Raw genomic sequence first — 12,033 nt, forward strand, 5'->3', positions numbered from 1 at the left:
TGTCCTTCTCTTCTATGTTGCTGTATTCTTCACATATGGGTTGTATTCCGTCCTATGAGCCGACATCCGGCCAGTATACAAAAACTTTTAGCCACTGCCAGTACATGGGATGTTGCACATCTGCTTTGACAATGTCAACCATAAAAGGACGTCTGCATGTACCATCCTCAGAACAAGAATGCCTCATGAGGAACAAGTGTCCTAAGGAAAACAATACGTCATCCTAGAAAGAGACAAGATGCAGGGGAAAGGTGGGAAGGACAGAATACTGCAACATAGAAGAGAAGGACATCTATGGTTATGGTAAGATTTTACACAACTATTCTATGTCCTTCTAGTCAAAGTTGCAGTATTCTTTACATATGGGAGAGTGCCACAGCTTAATTGAGACCCTGGGAGTAGAAGGAAAGTACAGTTGTATACACCTACCATAAATGTAGATGTTCGAGTGTCTTCACTGTTGCAGTCATAACTGTAGGGTACTCCTGCCAGCAGGCAGCCCGAGGTCGGCCAGAATCCCAAAGTCTGGGTCCGGCGTCGGCTGTATAAGCTAGTATCCTGACGTCAGTACGCCTTGGTACATAGCCCTCAGCCGACGCCATCTTCTCCAGCCTTTCTTGCCCTAGATGTCAGAAGTCCCCAACAAATCAAAAATGAATCCAACAAGGAAACACAAATACACCACAAATATGAGAAAAAGAGGGGATAGGAGGGAGGGAAACTCCGACTGCAACAGTGAAGACACTCGAACATCTACATTTATGGTAGGTGTACACAACTGTACTATGTTCTTCGTGTTTCACTGTTGCAGTCATAACTGTAGGGTGGAATCCCAAAGCAGTGTAGAGGGGAGGAGGCTTTAGATAGAAGAAGGGGAGGCAAGAATACCCTGCAAGACAGCAGAGGCAAAGCCTGCCCTAGACTTAGAAAACAAGGGAGATTGTAGTGCTTGGAAAAAGTATGCACAGAACTCCAAGTGGCAGCTTCCAAGATATCCTTGGTAGGGACTCCTCTGAGGAAAGCTGTAGAAGTAGCAGCTGCTCTAGTAGAATGACTTCTAATGGTCCCTGGAAACTGTTTCCCATGATGAGTGTAACAAAATCTGATTCCATAAGCAATCCATTTGGAAATAGTTTGTTTAGAAATAGGTTTTCCAAGAGAACTGGAGGCAAAGGAAACAAACAATTGGTTAGATTTTCTGAAATCTTTAGTCTTGTCCAAGTAAAATCGTAACTGTCTGTGCACATCCAATGAATGCAAAATCCTTTCCCCTTTATTTTGAGGATTTGGAAAGAAAGTAGGAAGGTGAATTGTCTGATTCAAAGCCACTTTCGAAATCATCTTAGGCATGAAAGTAGGATTGGTCCTCAAGGATACTCTGTCCTGATGGAAAATAAGGTATGGTTCCACAGCCATGAGAGCTTGCAACTCTGAGACCCTTCTGGCAGAGGTCAAAGCTAACAAAAGAACAGTCTTCCAGGATAGAAACTTAATATCTGAAGATGCAGCAGGCTCAAAAGGAGGCAAAGTAAGTTTTTCTAAAACATAATTAAGATCCCAGGCAGGGACAAGAGGGGTCCTTGGAGGCCGCAAATTTTAGCCCCTCTCAAGAACTGCTTCACCAAAGGATGTGAAAAACAGGAGGATCAGAACTGAAATGCAGAGATAGCAGAAGCATGAATCTTAATGGAAGAAAAGAAAGTCCTTTAGATAAAAGTTCGAAGGTAAAGCAAAATAGAGGAGAGATCAGGAACCTGAGGATCAGAGCCTCGGTCCTGCATCCAAATAGAAAACCTCTTCCATTTAGAGGCATAGGATTTCCTAGTGCTAGGCCGTCTAGCTTCCAAAAGAACATCCAAAACTTGTTTGGGAAGACTAGAGGAAATCAAATTCCTTTGAAGAGCCAAGCTGCCAAGCAAAGGGTCTTGAGATTGGAATGTAGTAACTGACCCTGATGCTGGGACAGAAGTGAAGGGTTCAGTGGAAGAATCCAAGGAGGCCCCGTGAACAGGAGCTTTAAGGTTGGATACCAAAACTGTCGAGGCCAATTTGGAGCAATCAAGATGAGGAACTTGGGCTGGTCCTGCTTTATCTTCAGTAGTACCCGAGGCAGTAGAGGAAGAGGAGGGAAGGCATATGCTGAAAGGCTTCTCCAGCTGAAGGACAGGGCATCCACTCTCCATGCTGTTTTGTGGAAGGACCTGGTGCAAAAGCGAGGCAGCTGATGATTGAGATGGGATGCAAACAGATCTATCTGGGGACATCCCCAAACTGCAGTAATCCTGTTGAACAAGTTGGTGTCTAGCATCCATTCGTGAGGATCTGAAATGTTTCTGCTCAGGATGTCTGCTAAGAGATTCTGTTTCCCTGGAATGAATTGAGCCTGGAGATGCAGATTCAAATTTAGAGCTGTGTCCCATAAACCCATAGCTAGTCTGCAAAGGGGGTATGAATGAGAACCCCCCTGCTTGTTGATGTACCACATGACTGTGGTGTTGTCTGTGCGAATTAGCAGAGGCCCTGGTTGTAAAAGGTTTTGAAGGCTAAAGGGCATTTTGAACTGCCAACATTTCCTTCAGATTGATGTGCCAGTGAAGATGGTCCTTTGTCCAGGTTCCCTGCTGGCAATTGTCTAGAAAGTGTGCTCCCCAAGCATAATCCGAGGCGTCCGTGGTTAGGATTTGAGTAGGTTGAGGGAGACGAAAAGGTTTTCCTTCATTTAAAGTGCATGCCCTGGACCACCAGAGGAACTCCTTCTGGAGGCAGGGGATCAGAGGAATGAGAATATCCAGATTGTGGTAATGCTGTGACCATACACTTTTCAGATACCATTGAAGCTTTCTCATGTGAAGCCTTGCGTTTGGAATCAACAGAATGCAGGAAGCCATGTAGCCCAGAGCCTGCAGGAATTTCCTTGCAGTGAGCTGAGATAGAGTTGCCAAGGTGTTGAAAGTAGAAGCCAGCTGAGTTTGTTTTTCTGGAGTGAGGTAGGCCCTTTGTAAGGTTGTATTTAAGAGGGCTCCCAAGAATACCATTTGTTGAGAAGGGATCAAATGTGACTTTTTTATGTTCACTGAGAATCCCAGTAGTAGGAGAAGACGTTGAACAAAGTCCAGATGTTGAAGCAGAAGATCTTTGCTGTCTGCCTGAATAAGGCAGTCGTCCAAATAGGGGTAAATCTGGATCTCCTGAAGTCTGCAGTAAGCCACTACTGGTGCCAGGCACTTGGTGAAGACTCTGGGCAGTAGATAAACCAAAGGGCGGAACAGAGAATTGAAAGTGCCTCGAACCTGCCTTGAACCTGAGGAATTTCCTGCGTTCTTGTCTGATAGGGATATGCAAATAGGCTTCCTTTAAGTCCAATGTCACCATCCAGGCGTCCTGAGAGAGCATTGGAATTAGCTGTTGCAGAGTAAGCATCTTGAACTTTGGAATTTCCACAAAGGTGTTTAACACAGAAAGGTCCAGAATAGGTCTCCATGAGTTTTGTTTTCTGGGAACCAGAAACAGCCTTGAATAAAACCCTTTTCCCATTTCCGAGAGTGGAACAGGCTCTATGGCTCTCATGGCCAGAAGAGCATCCACTTGAGTTAAGGCCTCTGACTATTCAAGTTTTGGCAGATCTGGCCAACCGTGAGTCCTTGGCAAAGTGTGAAAGTGGAACTTGTAACCTTTTAAAATCACGTCCAATACCCATCTGTCCTGGGTAATATGAGTCCAATTTCTGTAAAAGAGACAGTTTTCCTCCGAGAGGGGCGTCCAGGTAAAGGGGTCCTGAAGCCCAACCGAGAGAGTCATTGAGTTTGCTTTCTTTGAGATTGGGATCTGTCTTCTCCCCTTCTAGGTGAAGAAGCAGTCCATTGTCTAGATCTGTAAGAGGTCTGGCCTTGACCACGACCTCTGGAGCGTCTATATCTTCCCCTTTGAGGCCTGTCAGACGTGGGAAAGGACCAATTTTTAGAGGGCCAATTCCTGGAAAATCTAGGAGGCTGAACTTGCAAGAAATCTTTTACAGTCTGCATGGACTTTGCCTTTTCTTCCATCTTTTTAATAACTTCCTCAGCCTTAGAACCAAAAGAACATCTTGTTGAACAGGGGCATCTAATAACTTAGCCTTAACCTGTTCAGGTAAACTTTGTTCACGAAGCCAGGCATGTCTCCTAATCACAGTACCAGAGGCAGCAGCCCTGCAAGAAGCATCCAAAGCATCAAAACCACAATGTAAGCTATGCTTGTTAACCTGTTCAGTAGCATGCAAAATATCCTGAAGTTCCTTATCCTCTGCACAAGCAGGAAGGGAAGCAAGCTTTTGCTTTAAAACAGACAAAAGAAATTGCTGATATTTAAACATATGAAACTGGCAATTTAAAGCCCTTACAGACAGGGTAGCAGAAGTATATACCTTTTTCCCCACCTGTCTAAAGCACGAAAATCCTTCTCAGAGGGAATAGGATTAATAGAAGTAGCAACCTTAGCAGCCTTATAGCCCTGAGAAATAGCTTCAGGATCTGCAGAAGGGTTTTAAATAAAAATAAATGAGAGTCAGGAACCCTATAAAATCTATCAGGCTTAGAAGGAGCAGGAGGCATGGAATCAGGATTCAAATTAGCCTCAGAAAAGCATCATCTACAATGTCCAAGACAGGAGGGATAGCTAAAGGTCTATGCTGAGGAAGAAGAAGAAATTCTCTAAGCCTCTTTTTGGAAGCAGAATATTCCTGTCCTTCCCAATGAAAATGTTACCTCATCTCATGCAAGGTTTCCCCAAAAGAAAAATCCTCAGGCGGAGAGGCCGAGGGCAAAGAATCCTCAGCATCCGAATCCTCATAAGGGGAAAGGAATAGTCCTGATCAGAGGAAGAAACAGAAGATACAGAAGCCTGGTCAGAGGAATCCAGAGTAACATCCTGTCGAGGCCTTTTCTCAGGAGGGGGGTGAGAACCCCTAATCATTGTAAGCAAATCTTCAGCCATCCTCAATAATTGTTTTTGTGTCTTGGGAGTGGATTCAGAAGCAGCTTGAGCTGGAACTTTAGACTTAGTAGGAGTCTTTGTCTTTGCCTTTGCCTTTGAAATAGTGATGTGAGTAGGCCTGAAAACCCCCTCAGAAGCCGGTACCTGCACAGCGGTTCCGGACCCATCTGAAGGAGCGACGTCCGAAGGTCCTGCAGCAGTTAAAATAGTGGGCCTTGATGGCTCCCCATGGGAGTCCGTATCGGCCATCGGTTCAGAAGTGGCGGATGACAGGGGCTGCAAAAGCGCCTCACTGACGACAGCCGAACCGGACGCTGGCTCCAGCTGCAACGAGTCCTGTTTGGACCTCGGAGGCCTGTCTTTGTCTTTGCGCTTCTTTTGAACTCCGGTAGTGTCTGACGACATTCTATAATTGAAGCGTCTGCCAAAATAATTTAAAGCCCAATCGTACCTGTGCTTGATAGTACGAGAGTTGAACCTGGCACAGAACCGACAACAAGAAACGTCGTGGTCAGGGCCTAAGCAAGGTAGACAGTAAGAGTGGAAATCTTTATGATGTATTTGTTTCCCACACGCTATACAATTATTAACTTTTTCTGACATCGGAGGACCAAGAAAAAGATTCTCCAACGGGGTACTTAGCTTTGAGAAGAGAAGTAACAACTTCGGACTGACAACAACCAAATACGCTGTTCGAAAATCGCCAACTAACGTTTTGCGAGCTGCTTTCCACCGCACGGCAAGAAAGACTGGAGAAGATGGTGTCGGCTGAGGGCTATGTACCAAGGCGTACTGACGTCAGGATACTAGCTTATACAGCTGACGCCGGACCCAGACTTTGGGATTCTGGCCGACCTCGGGCTGCCTGCCGGCAGGAGCACCCTACAGTTATGACTGCAACAGTGAAACACGAAGAACATCAGAGGAAGTCTGCAAGGAAGAACTCTCCACAAACTCATGGAGAACACCCCTAGGAAACCCTACTTTGTGCCTAGAAATAGAGTCCAACTTGTAATGGTTGGTAAAGGTGTACACAGAAGACCAAGTAGAAGCCTCCAAAATGGAATTAGTATCCAGACCCTTAAAGAAAGCCCCCAAAGAAGTCAAAGTTCTAGTGGAATGGGCTCTGACAGAAGACGACAAGGACTTACCATAGAAATTATAGCAAAACACAACAGCCTTAGAAATATAAGATGAAATTGTTTGTCTAGAAACAGGCAGACCCAGAGCTCTGGGATAAAAGGACACAAACAGCTGATCTGACTTCCTGATAGATTTACTTGGACAAGACTAAACCTAAGTTGCCTATGTACATCAAAGAGTATGCAAAATTGTTTCACTAGAGGACTGAGGAGAAGGAAAAAAGGTAGATAGTTTGGTTCACAAAGAAACTCTGTCCATGTGGAAAACCAAGAAAGGTGGAGATGTCATCAAGGCCTGTATCTCAGAGACCCTCCAACAGAAGTCAAGGCAACCAGCAGTACAGTTTTCCAAGTGCAAAACTTCAGAGAAGCAGAACTTAATGGCTCAAAATGGGGCAGAGTTAGCTTTTCTAAGACATAATTAAGGTCCCAAGAAGGAGGAATTGGTTTCCTTGAGGGCTTAATATGTATGATGCCTTTAAGGAAAAGTTTAACCTCCAATCTGGAAGCTAATGGAGGTAATAGTGGCAGACAAGCAGAAAGAGCAGAGCAGTGGACTTTCACTAAGAAATAAGATAAGCCACTTTTGAGTAGTTCACACAGGTGAGAGAGTACTAATGGAATATCCACAGAAAGTGGATCTAGACGTATGTTAAAGCACCAGATAGAAAATCCTCTCCATTTGGAAATATAAGACTATCATGTATTGGGTTTCCTGGCCTCCTGCAAAACCACAAGCACGTCTTGAGAGTAAAGGTGCCTGAAAAGGATCAGAAGTTGATTACTCAGAAGCTCAGCTGCAATGTTGACAGATGCGGATGAAGCAGGGATCCCTTGTCCTGTGTGAGCAGATCCATCCGTAAGGTAACTTGTTGTTATGGTCCTTGGCTAGCTGCAGAAGAGGGAACCAATGCTGTCTTGGCCAAAAGGGAGTCACCAACACGATTTCTGGTTTGTCCTGCTGAATCTTCAGCACAACCTTCTGTTTGAGAGGGAAGGGGGGAATGCTTAGAGAAACATCCCCTTCCATGAGAAAGACAGGGCGCCCACCTTCTAAGTCAGAGTGGCATAAAAGAGAGGAAGGTGTCTGTTTTGAGGGGAGGCACATAGATCCAAATGTGGAGTACCCCACCAATGAACCAGGTCCAGGAACACATCCCTGTGAAGCATCCATTTGTGAGAGTGTGTCATGGACCTCCTTAATGCATCTGCCACAGAGTTTTGAGCAGAGGGTAGGTAAACAGCATGAAGACTGACTTTGTACTGAATGGCCAATTCCCATGCCTTGATAGCTAGCCTGCATAGAAGGTAAGATTTGGTGTCCCTTGTTTGTTTATGTACCAGAAGACAGTGGTATTGTCTGTAAAGATCTTCAAGGGACCTGGTTGGAAGAGAGGATGGAAAGCTTGCAAAGCTAGAAGCTGAGCCCTTATTTCTCTGAGATGGAGACCAGAGACCCCGACCCTTCCTGGAAGCAAACGGATGCCCCCCCAGCTAGTGTCTGAAGCATCTGTGAAAAGGCTGGGGCAAAAGAAGAGGAAGGCCTGGATTCATATAGAGCTGCTGAATCCACCAGATGAGCTCTGCTTTCAGGCAGGGAAGAAGATGAATCACAACATCCAGTGGATGAGCATGCTGGGACCAGGTAGTCTTTAGACACCACTGAAATTTCCTCATATGGAGTTTTCAAAGGGTAACATGGGAATTGTTCAAGCCATGAATCCTAGAAGTCTTAGGAAAACATTAACTGAGATGGAAGGAAGAGTCAGAAGGGTCTCTATGAAACAAGTAAGAGAATGAACTTTGTCTGGAGCAGAAACACCATCATCAAGTCTACCCTGAACCTGCACCCCAAGAAGATGTGATCCTGAGATGGAGTCAAACTGGATTTTTTAAATGTATTGTGAAACCCTTTGAAGGAGATGAATGGCCTTCAATAGATTATGAGACAAGTAATCTGTGTTGTTTGCTAGGAAAAGAAGGTTATCCAGGTAAGGACAAACCTGAACACTCTGGACCCTCAAGAAGGCAATGGCAGGGGTCATGCACTTTGTGAATAACCTTGGGGCAGTGGAAAGACCAAAAGGGAAGGCAGAAAATTGATAGTGCAAACAATAGGGATGTGCAGATAAGCATCTTTGAGATCCAAGAACGCCATGAAAGATTGAGGTGAAATGAGGGGAAAGAGTGACTGCAAGGACATCATCCAGAAAGAAGGAACTTGCAGGAAAGTATTCAAGTGGGCATGATCTAGAATTGGTCTTCCAGAGCCATCCTTTCATGGGACCAGGAACATTCTTGAGTAGAAACCCTTGCCTCTCTGATCCAAAGGTACAATTTCAATGGGGCCTTGACACATCAGTTGTGAAATAAGTTCTGGAAACAGCTGCAACTGACTGGTGGGGGCTGTGGAATTCCCATGAAAGGAGGGAGATTCTTCCAAGTCATAAAATAGCCTTTTAGGATAATGGATAGGACCCAGGCTTCCTGAGTGATCCTTGTCCAAGCTGGAAAAGAAAGAGAAAGGCAAAAAGAAAGAGGTGTATGACTTGGAAGGAAAAGTTGGTAGTCACAAAGAACTGTGTCTGGCCTGAAATAATTACTGAGAAGAGGGGACTGATGAAGATGTTTTCGACTGAGTGGGTCTTCTAGTAGACTTCTTAGACCTAGGAGCAGAAGAGGAAGCAGAGGAGGAACAAGCAGGCCTCCTAAAAGACCCTTAAATAAGTCTGCAGCTGCAAAGCCAAAAAAAGCAGACTTGTCGAAAGGAGCATCTAGTAACTTTGCCTTAATATCATCAGTTAATGACTGAAGTCTCAGACATGAATGCCTCCTAAGTACAGAGGCAGAAGCAGCAGCTCTAGATGATTCCTTGACAGCATCACAGCTGCACTTAATGGACTGTCTAGCTACTTGAGAAGATGCAGCCAAAAGTGACATGACCTGTGTTTTAATCTCAGAGTCTGGCAAAGATGATAAGGCCTGTGAAGCTTGAGAAAGCAAAGCTAAGGAGTACCTAGACATATGAGTTTGGTAGTTAACAGCTCTGATAGCTAAACTGAAATAGGTGTATACCTTTTTACCCAGTCTCTCAAGAATCTTGCTCTCTCTATCAGATGGAAGAAGCTTGGCAGAAGGAGATAACCGGGAAGACTTATCTGAAGCTATGGAGACCACAGCTGGATCTGCAGAGGGACACTTGTAGAGAAACTTGTAGTCATCTGGTACCTTATAAAATATGTCAGGACTCTTGGGAGTGATGGCCTGAGAGTCTGGAGGTTTACACGAGGAAGCAAATGTGTCTGGGTAAGACTAGAGAAACTGCAGAGTTGAAGAGACTGGGCTTCCAGTGGAACTGCAAAGGGAGAGGGAACCTCCATCTGAAGAAGGTCATAATACCTCTTTTGTTCTTCAGAAATCTGGTAACAATCCCATTTGAAGAACTCCCTCATTTTATTAATAGTCTCTCCAAAGGAAAACTAATTCCCACCATTGGATTTCACCTCAAAGGATGCATATTCCAGAGGTGAAGTAATTTGGGTGAAATATGCCAGGGAGTCATCATCAGAGGAAGAATCCTCAGAATCAGAGCTAAGCACCTGAGATGCAAGCCTGAACTGGAGAAGAAGTGAAAGAAGGCTGAGAAAGAGGGGAAGTAGGCTTCAAGGCCTTAATTAGACCATGGGAAAAGGCATCCCAAATAACTGAGGAGAAGAAGAAAGGTTGGGATGTTTTGTCTTCTGTTTCTTCTTCACATGTCTTTCTGTGAGAGGGGACAAGGAAGAGGAACCAGGCATAGGCCTAATGGCCAATGCAGTTAAAGAAGGAACCCTAGTCACAACAGCAGAGATGCTGTGGGAGTCTTCCAGCACAGCAAGTCACAGTTCCCTCATGTCGCCCAAAACAGACATCTGCATAGCCTCGGATGTGCTGGGATCCACTCCTTTGTCAGCTTTCTCAGAGGTACCTGCCAAAGAAGAAAACCCCAACCTCCGACCATACCACCGGGTCTTCACCAACCTCAAGGAGTATGTCTGAGGATTGAGGTTTCTGGTTACTCACCTTCCTCTTCAAACTCAGCTCAGCTGAAGGACCCTTGGAACCCTCCATAACATCTTTAGTCAGACTTTTTTGTCAATGATTTTCAAGATACAGGTTAAGAGCTGAAAGTTGGCTATGCAAAGCTTTGGGTACAAAGGCCTGACAGGTGGAACAAGAGCAGTAGTAGTGACTAGGTCCTAAATGGAAAAGACAGTGTTCATGGCTATCTTTATGTGGAATCTGCCTTCCACACCAACACTTGCCCTTCCTGGATGACATGAACAAAACCAGATGGCAGTAGCAAGAAATAAATCCATATTGGGGAACTTATCCAAATTTGGTAGTGACACATGCATGAAATTCGACTACAGACTGTACATAGGAGTCAACCTTCCGAATGGTAGCAGAAAAATTCTAAGGATGGTATGTGCAGACGTCCTTTTATGGCTGATGTTGTCAAAGCAGAAGTGTGATGTCCCACATACTGGCAGTGGCTAAAACCTTTTGTATACTGGGTCATAGGGTGGAATACAGCCCATATGTGAAGAATACTGCAACACTGAATAGAAAGACATCTGTTCAAATCATACAGATTTAAACAGTCAAGATATCAAATCCCACACCCACTGCTAATTATATATAACAATTCCAAGATCTCAGTACAGTGAGGGAAAGAGTAAAGTCCCTGATCTCTACTGTACTGTGATTAGCTGTACTGGCTTTTTTGCTGTCCAGCAACTAAATTTGTCAAAGGGGTTGACTGCAACCCATATACATACATATATATATGTATATATATATATATATATATATATATATATATATATATATATATATATATACACACACACACACACACACACACACACACACACACACACACACACATGCAAATGTTGTTTTGTTGGCAGCTTTTCTGTCAGTTCTGTTTCCCCCACACCCTCTACCAATTTTATATATCTATATATATATATATATATATATATATATATATATATATATATATATATATATATATATATATATATATATATATATAAAATATATCAAGCCCAAGACTACACTAAAGTGAGCAAAGGGCAATTTACCCATCTGCGGCTGTAACGTGATCTTGCAAGGAAAAAATCTGTTAATGTATTATCAGCTGATTTTCAATCAGCTGTATCTGCTTTTTCTTTTTTCAAAAAAATACCTTTTCAATCAAAAGCCAAAATCCCATATATATATATATATATATATATATATATATATATATATATATATATATATATATATATTCATAGGTTCATAGGTTGATACTAGGCTATCTGCCCTAGGGCATTTATAAGCCTAGCCAGAGTATGTTTGGCTTAAGCCACCCTTTTAGATTAGTTGACTGTGCCTCTGTATAGTAGGTCACAGAAGGTAGCCCTTTTAAGGTTTGTTTACTGTACCTCTGTCAAGCAGCGACACAGAAGAGATCCCAGGGGTAAACTTACGATCTCCCATCCATTCGTCAAGATTTCTCTTGAAGAGGGTCAGTGAGGGGCTCTGCCTAACATGGGTTGGGATTTTGTTCCAGAGTGAGGGGAGCCTCTGGGATATGAATCTGTCCCTCCAGCATGTCCTATTTATTTCTGTGCTGAGGTTCAGGTCCCTGGAGTGAGTAGCTCTAAGGGATTTAGATTTCCTGAGGTGAAGCATGTCCATTAATTCTGGGTTGGACATGGCTTTATACGTCAGACACAGATCGCCTCTGAATAGGCGGTATGCAACTGAGTAGAGCTGGAGTTTCTTTAGCCGAACTGCATAGGGCATCTGTTTGAGCCCCTTGATCCTCTTGGTGAGATACTTTTGGGGTCTTTCCAGTTGCTGAAGGTGTCAGGTAAGGTACATCCCA

The 12,033-nt window shown here is 43.9% G+C and overlaps 1 protein-coding gene across 1 annotated transcript in view; it reads right to left on the reverse strand.

The window, feature by feature from the left end:
• The window catches only part of CAMKK1 (calcium/calmodulin dependent protein kinase kinase 1), a 1,557,316-nt gene that overhangs the window by 217,810 nt on the left and 1,327,473 nt on the right, over positions 1–12,033 (reverse strand). The gene's annotated exons all lie outside the window — the stretch shown is intronic.

Source organism: Protopterus annectens, chromosome 9.part0 (genome assembly GCF_019279795.1).
Source record: "Protopterus annectens isolate FY-2018-M chromosome 9.part0, PAN1.0, whole genome shotgun sequence".
Taxonomy (NCBI): domain Eukaryota; kingdom Metazoa; phylum Chordata; order Ceratodontiformes; family Protopteridae; genus Protopterus; species Protopterus annectens.